Source organism: Garra rufa, chromosome 1, assembly GCF_049309525.1.
Source record: "Garra rufa chromosome 1, GarRuf1.0, whole genome shotgun sequence".
NCBI lineage: Eukaryota > Metazoa > Chordata > Actinopteri > Cypriniformes > Cyprinidae > Garra > Garra rufa.
In genome coordinates, this window is record NC_133361.1 from 67,768,095 (window position 1) to 67,768,973 (window position 879).

General features: G+C 37.1%; 1 pseudogene; it reads right to left on the reverse strand.

Annotated features, from left to right (window-relative positions):
* Positions 1-391: 391 nt before the first annotated feature.
* LOC141346582 (5S ribosomal RNA) lies at positions 392-510 on the reverse strand (annotated as a pseudogene).
* Between the last annotated feature and the right edge of the window lie 369 nt (positions 511-879).

Sequence of the window (879 nt, forward strand, 5' to 3'; positions counted from 1 at the left end):
TGCAGGAATATTCAGGTCAGGAGGTGTTTGGTTATTTGTTAATCTAGCCACTGTGCTAAATTAAAACCTTGGATTGTTTTTTTGTTTTTTTTTTCTATGAGTTGGTGGATATACTCTGCTCTAGCAGTTTTTAAAGCCTGTCTATAGCTGGACATACTATTTTTCCATGCAATTTTAAAAACTTCTAAGTTAGTTTTTCTCCATTTACGCTCAAGATTACGAGTTTCTTTTTTTAGAGAATGGGTATTACTGTTGTACCATGGCACAGCACGTTTTTCTCTAACCTTTTTTAGCTTGATTGGGGCAACAGCTTCTAATGTATTAGAGAAGATAGTGCCTATGTTACTAGTCATTTTGTGTAGTTCATGTTTATTTATGGATGCACAGAGCAAGCTTACAGCATCTGGTATTCCCAGGCGGTCTCTCATCCAAGTACTAACCAGGCCCGATCCTGCTTAGCTTCCGAGATCAGACGAGATTGGGCGCTCACAGGGCGGTATGGCGGTATGGCCGAAAGATTTAGAATTAATAGTTTACGTTTCTTAACCATTCATCCACCGAAGTGGTTAACTCAATATACCTTCTCAATTCCGAGGTTTATATTATGCTCATGGTAAGGAGCATAAATAAACTGAATTATTACTTTAGGAAATTAAAGCCAGGTAGCTTGATCTGGGCAAAGATGAAACTTTGTGAACATAAAAGTCAAGACACCTCTTTAAATGAAACAATGATTTATTGAAGTACTCTAGGATACAAAATCTATTCTACTAAAACATAAACACACACATACACAGACATTCACACGCGCACTCATACAGTTTCAAAGATGGTAAATTACGGATTTTAAGAACCCCAAAGTCGTAGTATTGCTACTAG